Genomic DNA, 10,226 nt, shown 5'->3' with positions numbered 1-10,226 from the left:
CACCAGAGGGTGAAAAAAGCCACAGAGAAAAAGGTCTAACAACATCACCTGCTGCAGAGGGGTCATTTTCACTTTCCAAACCATTGTTACCATCCACAAAAATTAATGGTATTGGTCTGATTTTCCCATAATATCTCAGGTCAAACCATCACATACCATGTCCAAGCTGGAACACACCGTGTCGGGGGACTTTAAGGAATGGAAATGGATTGGTACAGAGTAGAACAAAAGCTATTGTGAACATGTCAAAGCAGTTAGAGATTATTCACAGGCTCGATCACAATATTTAAGCAACAAGACATGACAGACAGTGTCTTTCCAGGGGCTTATGAACACTCTAACTGTGAGGAAAAGAATGAGGCCAAAGGCTTCAACCCCAAGGAAGGTAATCCCCAGAAATGTAGTGTCTGGCATGTCTTCTTGTATTATGAGAGAAAGAACACAGGAAACTTAGGACAGGAGAAAGCCAGTAAGACTACCTTCCTATTTTTTTAAATTTAGCAGCTACAGTTTTCCTCTAGACCTGCTCATGGCATTAGGTGTTTTCCATCTCTGCGGACAGAAAATAAAATTACGTTAAAAATATTTGGCCTCAATGCAATTTTTGATACTTATAAAATTATGTGCCTTAAATACCCCACCCAGATTATCTGACTCAGTGATCTCCTGGAACTCTAAATCTTCCAGGTTGAAAGCATGCAGTATGAAAAAGTATTGTCTGCAGAACAAGTCAGATAAGAGTTTTAGCAATATACAGTCTTCTACCCTCGAATTCTCAGCTTACATCCTTCCTACGGAGGTAAGGACCAGACGCTGCTCCTACCTGATCACTGGTTTGAGGCTTGTGTGCAGTAAATGGATGCATCGTCTTGACAGAAAGATGCAGACATGGATTGACTCAGTGAAGAAGTGAGAGTCCCGGGCTGGAAAAAACCCTCATGCTGCTGCTGCCTATCCTTATGCCTAGGTAAAGTGATTTTGTGCTGCAGTACTGATAACCATCTCTTTTTTATTAGGATAAAGATCACTCATAAAAGAAAAGGAAAAAAACTCAGGAAAAAGTAGCATATACACTTCTGAGCATACCAAGGAGAGAGGAGTTTATCTGTGCTCCCAAAAAGAGCAGTACAGCAAAACAGACTCTAGCAGTAATGTGAGACAAACTGGGAGAAATGCTGACAAAAACAAATCAACCGAACAGTGAATTTTTATAGTGGGGTTTTTTTTAACAGAAAAATGGAACCCTTTTGTTGAAAGTTTTTTCTGTGAAGAACTTCTGGGATTTAATAAAAATGCACCTTTTTTCCCCCCTATAAAACCATACAAGCTTTTTATTGCTAAGATCTCCAACTTGTGTTGTACTCCGTTCACTGCAGGAGCCTCTTTGTTTTTCTCTCTTCCAGTCATCTCATTTAGGTCATCCCCAAATATCCAAAAAATACCAGCACTCAATAACTCATTCAGCAGCCCTAAAATATCAGTCTCTAGGAAACCTTATTCCTTTGCAATCCTTTAGGCTGAATTCTCTCAAAAATTGGAGGTTGACATTGTACATAACAATTCTTCACATCTCAAACTTGTGCGTTGAAGGACACATCCATAAATTCAAGTAGTGGCTGACCACTGCTTGTAGTGACTGGTTTGGACATTGCCTAAATATCCAAAAGGCAAGTAAATACCATTGTGGGAATGTAATCTGAACAATTTTAAAACTGAAACCCACCAAAAAGGGCCTTTTGCCTCAGGTTTTATCAGAGGCTGAAAATTCTGAAAAAGGTCCTACACAAAATGTAATGTAGAGTTTCATAACTGCCAAGATAGTAGTTGTGGTGAACACAAGACCTGGCCAATGTGACAATAATTCAGCAATGCTAAAAATTAATGCAATTCAGTGCTTATGGCCCCTATTTTCGCAATCCTACTTTGATTCTGCTCTTGGTGAGACCATTCAGAGCAGCCATGACTACTCAACACTTTCCTTGTGATCGAGCCTGAGGTTATTCCATCACATTTTACATCTGAGATTATTTTTCCAGCCCAGGACTTTTCCTTTCTTAATTCAGCTTTAATCAAAGAAAAATAGGTTAGGAAGAGATGATGATAGGTTACTTATTCCATACCTTGTATCCCAGGTAGGGTGCTATGCACCGGTATCTTCCCTTATATTTGACTCTGCTTTTCATAAAGATACTCAGTAGTACAGTTTCTACAGTCTCCCCAAACAATCTGTCCTTATTATCAGAAAGTTTCTCCTCACGTCTAACCTTTATCTTCATGTCATACCTCAACTCCACTACTTCTCATTCTCATTCTGCCTGCAAAGGGTAAGAGAACAAATTATTCCCTTCACTTCTGCAGAAACAGTTAAGATATTTAAAGGTACTTATTAGGTTCTCATTTAGTCTTCTTCAGGTTAAACAACTTCAATTTCTTCCAGTATTTCCTCATAGCTATTTTCTAGACCTCAACATACCTATGTCACTCCTTTCTTGATTTTCTAACATTAGTCCACACCTTTCAGTGTCCTGCACTAAGCACAGCAAAGCAATTACCTCTTCCATCTCGAGGGTGACACACCTGGCTTTGCCTCCCAGCACAACCTCAGGTTTCTGTGCAAAATCACCAGAATGTTAATAAAAATTCAGCTTGGGAACCATTACAGCCTTCAGCCTTTTCCCAGAGAAAAAATCATGCTCCTGTCCAGATGCTGTTGATTAGTCCTCTGTGTTTTCCAGTTCACCATTTGGAACGCTAATCCCTCCTTTGCAGGCTTGCAGTCACTCCTCTTTTGGTATTATCCACAAACATAAACACTTTTTTTTTCCCTGTATGGGGATCAGAATATGAAGTCCACCAGTATTTCCTTTTACCACTATCAGGAACATATTTATGCTGCACATTAACTGTCTTGACCTAAAAGAGCCCAATGACTTTTTTCTAATATCCATCTCTTTCATAAGCCATTTCTGCACTTTAATATACTGCCTTCCTGCAACACATGTTAAAATTGTACGCAGTAAGTAGCTCATAGTAGGAAATCATATTAACCGTCTGGCCTAGAAGTGACAAGTGAAGTGTGGATAAGAATGTCAGCACTCCCCACAGAAATATATTCAAACAGGCAGAAATCATTCCTTACGTAATAAAGAGCAAACAAATAAATTCAGGAAATCTCAGAAACAGTGGTGGGACATTATCACATTTAAAAAACCCTGGTAACAAGGAAAGAGAGGAGAATGTTAGATGGAAAGATATTGCTGCTTCTGTGTGCAGCAACTGTATTTTTTCTGAGTATGTAGCATATAATTTCAGAAGTAAAAAAATACAGTAAGAATCCAATATTATTTCCTATAAAACTGTATGAATTATAAGTAATGCTGGATGAGCATTAGAACAAAAAGGATATTGAAAATAGACCCTTCCTTTCACATAACTGAGCTGTCCAGAAGTTTGGAATCTTGGTTCACTGTGTGTCTTTTAAGTTCTCTATAATCACAAGAAAGAAAAGGAGTGCAATGGCTTTTTGGAAGTATTGGTCTTTATTAACAATACAGATAGATTAGAATTGCTCCCTTTGGTGGCAAAGATGATGACTCGCCTAGATTTCCCCTGATTCTGTCATGTCGCTTATCATATTTGGTTTTTTAAGTCCGTTTTCCTGGCCCACTCATCTGCAAATATTTTTCTCCTCCCCACGATTCCTCTGTGTACATACATCCTGGCTGCCCATCCCTTTCGGGGTGCCTCCATGCACCTGCCACCACAATTGAGACCCTTTGCTCATGTGTTGTTAACTTTCTTCTCAAACCAAGCTCCTGTTCAGATCTGAGGAGCCTCTGTTCTCATCTTCTGCAATATATTCTTAGTCCAGATACTGTCCACCTGCTTTCACTGCCAGTTCACCCTCAGTCAAATCCCTTCTTGAATCCTGACCACCAATGTCACCACTGTGAACTACATCCATACTGCACTGGAACAGAGAATGAGTAAGGCTGTTTGAGAGTCTTGTCCAGTTTCCTCACTATGCTCTCCTGTCTGCCTACACCCATCTGTTGTTGCCCATCTCATATAGAGATAGGAACAACCTTTCTACAGTCTATGACTACATTGCTCATTGTAAAATTGATCTCCAGTTGTGAGATCGACTAGTATCAATTAAATCACTCTGTCTTTCCATTTCCCCTTACAGGGAAGCAAGTACAATTCATTCAGAATGCGTGTGTATGTACACATGTATTTATCAACACAGATTATGTGTATATAAGCATACTTATTTCTATATGCATACACATATGTATATATGCAAACAAAGATTAATTGCATCATAGGAAAAATTGAGTGGTGTTGCAATGTACTTTTTTTGGTAACGGTAACACAAACACTTAGTTTTATTGCAGTAAACTTCTGATGTTATAGCCATGGTGGTATTGTAGCAGTTTGACCAGAGTGTATTATATACCATTATAGACCAACAAGAGAACACTGCACAAAATTGTTCCCTCCCTCACCCTGTCTACCATGCACAGAATTTTCAAATACCAGCAGCCCACTCCTGATTTATCAAGGCAATTAACTAGAGAAATGGGGCCACTTACTCTGTCTTAAAATCTCCACAAGCATAGCTTAAGAAGAAGAAAAAATTGTGCATTTCATCCTTTAAAAAAAGATGCAATACAGCTATGAAGTTCTTAATTAATGATTTAATGACTCCCACAGTTACGGCCATGCATTCCCCAAGTGGAAGCACAGAAGCACGTGGCGATCTGCAAGCAATTTCCCCCCTCTCTCCCATGAGCTTCAGACATCAGACATTTCACGAATCATATTACAGAATTAACAGTCAGGGTATATTTTGCTCAAAAATGTACTGAAAAATTCCGAAGTATATTCTCAACAGTTGAATAAACAGAAAAATACCCCGATACCTTATTTAGTTCACTTATTAGCAAATAAAACTTGAAGTTGATATAATGAGAGAAGGTAACTAATCCTGCCAGTAACACATGTATCACAGGAAAACAGCAGCTTCAGTGAATGTTTCAAAAGCCTTAAAGTCTGTAAGATGAACATGGTATTAGTACGTCTTCTTCCCTTTCAAAGTATTATTCATAGTTGCTTCCCAGATCCTTGTTTTCCCTCATTTCCTTCTAGTGCTACAAGTCTCTTGCACATGTTAACAGAAAGAGTCTTGTAACTGGATTCTCCACAAACATTAATTCTCTCCTGCTTCATCTCCTTCTGCCACCAGCCTAGATTAACATCTCAGTTTCTCCATCTGAACTGATTTTATTTCTCTCAGTAGAAACTGCAGGTGATCTATTTCAGCAGAAGACATGCTGCAATCTTGGCTCTTTGCCTTCTGCTCTTCCATAGTTGCAAGGAGAAAAGGTCTCTCCTTTTCTTTCCCCTTCATAAATGTGTTTCTGTGTTCTTTCCTCTTCTTCCAAAACTTCTCTGCTCTGGTTTCCATTTCACTTGTACCTTTCCCTCCTTCTCTCACCCTGAGCTCTGCTCTGGCTTTGCCCCTGCCTTCAACAGCACAAGGGTCTTTTTCAAGTCAGACTTTCTCATAGTTCTGTCCCTGCCTTAACAGCTGCCACAATTAGAGAGCAACAAACCCGATTATTTTCAAATTTATTTTCCTAGCTCTGGGTAGTGAGACTTTTCATATTACTGTGCATATGAGCAGCACATTTCCATAATTCATGCTACATGCTATATAACAGCAACCCAATGGACTCTCTAGTCTGAAGTGAGCAGACCTGAAAAGTGCAGTTCTTTACTAAGCATTCCTGGGTAGGACTTGCCTGGAACTAGAGCTCTCATTATGAGGGATATTCTGAAGTATCTTAAATCATTTTTATTTTTAAATTAAAAAAAAAAAAAAGCCTATAAATATATTTTCCACAAAACAGCTGCTCCTCAATTTTATTTAGCAAATATCAAAATGAAGGCAGTCACAGCCTTCTCAGCATGCCCACGGCTTCTCCTAGGATGCTAAAAGGACTTAACAAGAGAGATGGTGGTGCCCTCTGCTCCTCGGGTGAATTTGCAGAGCAGCCTGCAGCCACTCTCAGCCCATGCAGACACCCTGTGCTGGGCAGTGGGTCGTGTGTCTCACAGGCAATCTCTGCCCGACCTCCCCCTGGGGTGCTCTCATCTGCTTTTCCCTCTCCTCAGCCTAAAACTCTGCTAAACCCATAACAGATTTAATATGTATTAATTTAAGAGCTTCAGTGCATTGCCTGAAAACAATGGCTTGATGCTTGGAAAATATATTCCTTTAATTGGGCTGTGACTGTCCTTCTTAAATATTTATGTAAACTCCATTGTGTTCAAGGGCATAAGGGTTAAACCTAAATGAAGCTTCTGGCCTTGTATTTGTATGAGTTCTCTCAAATGTAATCCTTGTTGGTTTTAGGTAAATGAACTAATTCCAGTTTTAGGTAAATCAAGAATGCATTTTCTTTCTGCAGTTACACAAAGTAAAATATTATTAATTGGAAGATTATAAGATGGAACAGTAACTGGGGCACTGTAGATCTGAACATGGTTTAAATCCCTCTGCTGAGAAAGATGGAGTAGGAAATATAAATATAATGCTCAATTTTTTTAATTAAATTGAGTAAATGTCAGCTTGGGGACTGTAATCAGAGACATTACAATTGCAAATGAATACTTGTTTCATTTTTTTCCTAAGTTGTTTCCTGCACAAAATAATATTTAGGTTATAAAAGAATCATCTTTCTGAAGAGACCAAGACTTGCCTGTCCTAGATTTACCAACATATATTATCCTTTTAATGTCTTTTTCAAAACCAGACACCATCCATCTGTGTAATTTCATAGAATAATAGAGTTGTTTAGGCTGGAAAAGACCTTTAAGATCACCAAATCTATCCACTGCCCTAGCCCTGCCAAGTCCATCACTAAACTATGGCCCCAAATGTCACATCTGCACATATTTAAATACCTTCAGGGATGGTGATTGCACCACTTCCCTGGACAGTCTGTTCCAGTTCTTGATAATCCTTTTGGTGAAGAAGTTTTTTCCAATACCCAACCTAAGCCTCCCCCGGTAATACTTGAGGCTGTTTGCTCTTGTGCTATTTCTAGTTACTTGAGCCAAGATACTGACACCCCCTTAGCTGCAACCTCCTTGCAGGTAGTTGTAGGTCCCCCCTGAGCCTCCTTTCCTTCAGACTAAATACCTCCAGCTCCCTTAGCCACTTCTCATAAGACTTGTGTTCCAGACCCTTCACCAGCTCTGTTGCCCTTTTCTGGATACACTCCAGCACCTCAATGTCTTTCTTGTAAACTAAACACAAGAGCCCAAAACTGAACATAGGATTCAATGTGCAGCTTTACCAGTGCCAAGTACAGGAGACCAATCACTGTCCTGGCCCTGCTGGCCACACTATTGCTGATACAAGCCAAAATGCCACTGGCCTTCTTGGCCACCTGGGCACACTGCTGGCTCATGTTCAGCCAGGACCCCCATATATTTTTCCACTGGGCAGCTTTCCAGCCACTCCTCCTCAAGCCTGTAGCATTGCATGGTGGTGTTGTGACCGAAGTGCAAGACTCGGCACTTTGCCTTATTGAATCTCATACGATTGGCTTGTCCAGATCCCTCTGGAGAGCCTTCCTACCCTTCAGCGTATCAACACTCCCGCCCAACTTGGTGTTATCTGCAAAATGACTGAGGGTGCCCTCAATCCCCTCATCTAGATTGTTTATAAAGATATTAAACAGGACTGGCCCCAATACTGAGCCCTGGAGAGCACCACTTGTGACTGGCCAGCAACTGGACTTAACTCCATTCCACAACACTCTCTGAGCCTGGCCATCCAGCTTTTTACCCAGCAAAAAGTGCACCCATCTCAGCCATGAGCAGCCAGTCTCTCCCGGAGAATGCTGTGGGAAATAGTGGTGTCATAGCCTTTACAGAAGTCCAGGTAGACAACATCCATAGCCTTTCCCTCATCCTCTAAGCAGGTTCCCTTGTCATAGAAGGAGAATAGGTTGGTCAAGCAGGACTTGTCTTTCCTAAACCCATGCTTGCTGAGCTTTATTCTCTGGTTGTTCTGCATGTGCCACATCATGGCACTCAAGATGATCTGTTCCATGATGTTCCCTGGATCCTTCTTCCAGCCCTTCTTGTAGATGGGCATCACATTTGCTAACCTCCAGTCAACTGGGACTTCCTCAGTTAGCCGGGACTGATGGTAAAGATGGAAAATGGCTCAGTCAGCCCTTTCACCAGCTCTTTCAGTACCCTTGGGAGGATCCTACTCAGCCTCACAGCCTTGCCTGTGCCTAAGTGGTGTAGCCAGTCTCTGACAATTTCCCCATGAATTATGGGGGCTTTGTTCTGCTCCCCATCCTTGTCTTCCAGCTCAATGGGTTGGGTAACCTCAGAACAATTGGTCTTGCTACTAAGGACTGAAGAAGAAGGCATTAAGTACATCAGCTTTTTCCTCATCCTTTGTCACTATGTTTCCCCCTGTAACCAATAAAGGATGGAGAGTCTCCTTAGCCCTCCTTTTGTTGTTAATGTGCTTATAGAAATATTTTTAATTGTCTTTTATGGCAGGAGATTAAGTTCTAGCTGGACTTTGGCCTTTCCAATTTTCTCCCTGCATAACCTGACAACATCCTTGTAGTCCTTCTAAGCTGCCTGCCCTACGTTCAAAGGTAAAAAATTCTCCATTTTCTCCTGAGTTCCAGCCAAAGTTCTTTGTTCAGCCAACCCATGGTCAAAAAAAGGGTGACACCAGGATTGGCACCAGATATTATCAGGTAGCTCTTCCTGTTTCTTTCCCCATCATTCCCTGCAACTGGCAAGATAGAGAAGAATACTGTTTGTGCACCTCATCCCTTAACCAGTTCTCCCAAGGCCCTGAAGACTCTCTTGTCTGCCCTCAGACTTCTTGTTCTGACTTCATTGCTGCCACCTGAAAGATCAATAATCGATGATAATCTGAGGACCATACCAGGGTAGGAGGGTTTCTCTTCACAACTTTAACCTAAGCCCCAGGAGGCAGCAGACTTCCCTAAGAGGTGTGTCCTGTCTGCATGCTAGGCTTTCAATATCCTTCAGAAGAATTTCCTATGACAATGACCTGTCTTCATTCTTCATGGAAGCAGTTTTGATGAAGGGCATAGGCTGACTTAACCTTGGTGACACCTCCATGCTCAATGAATCATTGTCCTCTTTATTGTTCAGTTCCACTTACAGACCCTCACACCTGTTATGCCAGGGCACCTGGGGAGGTAGGGCAGTCACAGAAGAGATGTGACTGCTGCACTGTGCAGGAACTCATCACCATTGCTCCCTATCCCTTAAGTCATTGTGTTCAGGCAGGCAGAGAGAGGACAGGGAATTCTCTGTATCAAATGCCCTGTGATAGGCAGGGTGGGAAGAGAGGGTGAGATTCCAGTAGTCTGTCTGCCTGTCATTAAGCACAGCAGTTCCTGGGCACACCTCCCACAGGGAAGCTCACTGCTGCTGCCTGGTACTGGTGGTAGAGCAGGACCCACCTTGCCGTGTGGCACCTGAGTGGCCAGTGTGTCCCCGATGGAGCTCTGTCTTGGCAGATGGGCAGTTGTGGTGGATGCAGAGTTTGGACAGGCTGTGGCTTTCTGCTGAATGCATACCATTGCTCTCTTGCCAGGCTTCCAGGGCTTCAGTGCTCTTCCTGTGTGCCCTTCCTGCACAAACTGCTGCTACACCATGCCCTGAGCATTGGTGCTCCTACAGAGCTTCTTTTATAGGTGCAGACACTTGGCCATCTTTGCACCTGGACCTGTCCAGGTCCCATCAGGTGCTGTGGCACTTGACCACAGGCTCCTGGCAGCTCTCTCAGCATCTCTGAGGTTCCTCCAGTTCAGGAAACAATCATGTGCACCACACTGGATCACTCTGCTGCTGAGTGTACCAGCACTGGGGCCACGCTTGCCTTGGTGATTGAGTAATTTCCTACTTTGGTTGAATGATACAGGATAGATCTAAACTCCTTGACACAGGTAACAGCATTTTCAATTTTCCATCAGGTAAAAGGCTTGAATTTGAAAATCAGAAATTTTATTAAATAAATGTTCACTATTTTCCAACCAGCTGTTTCAACTGGGTACCATTACAACTGTTTCGGAACCCCACATAATTAAATGCTGAATTCCAAACAGCAGATGAGGCAGCTGTCTAGACGCAGGGCACAAAATTCA

This window comes from Acanthisitta chloris, unplaced genomic scaffold (assembly GCF_000695815.1).
Source record: "Acanthisitta chloris isolate BGI_N310 unplaced genomic scaffold, ASM69581v1 scaffold9800, whole genome shotgun sequence".
In the NCBI taxonomy this organism is placed as follows: Eukaryota; Metazoa; Chordata; class Aves; order Passeriformes; family Acanthisittidae; genus Acanthisitta; species Acanthisitta chloris.
The sequence above is the reverse complement of the archived record's forward strand: the minus strand, read 5'-3'. Positions refer to the sequence as shown.